We start from the raw sequence: 1,879 nt of genomic DNA, 5'->3' as shown, positions 1-1,879 counted from the left end.
GTTGGGTTAAGGCCCAACGTGTGTTGGGTTAAGGCCCAACGTGTGTTGGGTTAAGGCCCAACGTGTGTTGGGTTAAGGCCCAACGTGTGTTGGGTTACGTTAAGGGGCAATGTGGGTTACGTTAAGGGGCAATGTGGGTTACGTTAAGGGGCAATGTGGGTTACGTTACGGCGCAATATAGGTTACGTTACGGCGCAATATAGGTTACGTTAAGGGGCAATGTGGGTTACGTTACGGCGCAATATAGGTTACGTTACGGCGCAATATAGGTTACGTTAAGGCGCAATATCGGTTACGTTAAGGCGCAATACAGGTTACGTTAAGGCGCAATACAGGTTACGTTAAGGCGCAATACAGGTTACGTTAAGGCGCAATACAGGTTACGTTAAGGCGCAATACAGGTTACGTTAAGGCGCAATACAGGTTACGTTAAGGCGCAATACAGGTTACGTTAAGGCGCAATACAGGTTACGTTAAGGCGCAATGCAGGTTACGTTAAGGCGCAATGCAGGTTACGTTAAGGCGCAATACAGGTTACGTTAAGGCGCAATGCAGGTTACGTTAAGGCGCAATGCAGGTTACGTTAAGGCGCAATACAGGTTACGTTAAGGCGCAATACAGGTTACGTTAAGGCGCAATACAGGTTACGTTAAGGCGCAATACAGGTTACGTTAAGGCGCAATACAGGTTACGTTAAGGCGCAATACAGGTTACGTTAAGGCGCAATACAGGTTACGTTAAGGCGCAATACAGGTTACGTTAAGGCGCAATACAGGTTACGTTAAGGCGCAATACAGGTTACGTTAAGGCGCAATACAGGTTACGTTAAGGCGCAATACAGGTTACGTTAAGGCGCAATACAGGTTACGTTAAGGCGCAATACAGGTTACGTTAAGGCGCAATACAGGTTACGTTAAGGCGCAATACAGGTTACGTTAAGGCGCAATACAGGTTACGTTAAGGCGCAATACAGGTTACGTTAAGGCGCAATACAGGTTACGTTAAGGCGCAATACAGGTTACGTTAAGGCGCAATACAGGTTACGTTAAGGCGCAATACAGGTTAGGTTAAGGCGCAATACAGGTTAGGTTAAGGTACGACATAGGTTAGGTTAAGGTACGACATAGGTTAGGTTAAGGTACGACATAGGTTAGGTTAAGGTACGACATAGGTTAGGTTAAGGTACGACATAGGTTAGGTTAAGGTACGACATAGGTTAGGTTAAGGTACGACATAGGTTAGGTTAAGGTACGACATAGGTTAGGTTAAGGTACGACATAGGTTAGGTTAAGGTACGACATAGGTTAGGTTAAGGTACGACATAGGTTAGGTTAAGGTACGACATAGGTTAGGTTAAGGTACGACATAGGTTAGGTTAAGGTACGACATAGGTTAGGTTAAGGTACGACATAGGTTAGGTTAAGGTACGACATAGGTTAGGTTAAGGTACGACATAGGTTAGGTTAAGGTACGACATAGGTTAGGTTAAGGTACGACATAGGTTAGGTTAAGGTACGACATAGGTTAGGTTAAGGTACGACATAGGTTAGGTTAAGGTACGACATAGGTTAGGTTAAGGTACGACATAGGTTAGGTTAAGGTACGACATAGGTTAGGTTAAGGTACGACATAGGTTAGGTTAAGGTACGACATAGGTTAGGTTAAGGTACGACATAGGTTAGGTTAAGGTACGACATAGGTTAGGTTAAGGTACGACATAGGTTAGGTTAAGGTACGACATAGGTTAGGTTAAGGTACGACATAGGTTAGGTTAAGGTACGACATAGGTTAGGTTAAGGTACGACATAGGTTAGGTTAAGGTACGACATAGGTTAGGTTAAGGTACGACATAGGTTAGGTTAAGGTACGACATAGGTTA

Source organism: Schistocerca americana, unplaced genomic scaffold, assembly GCF_021461395.2.
Source record: "Schistocerca americana isolate TAMUIC-IGC-003095 unplaced genomic scaffold, iqSchAmer2.1 HiC_scaffold_904, whole genome shotgun sequence".
Lineage (NCBI taxonomy): Eukaryota > Metazoa > Arthropoda > Insecta > Orthoptera > Acrididae > Schistocerca > Schistocerca americana.
Note: the sequence above shows the minus strand (reverse complement) of the source record.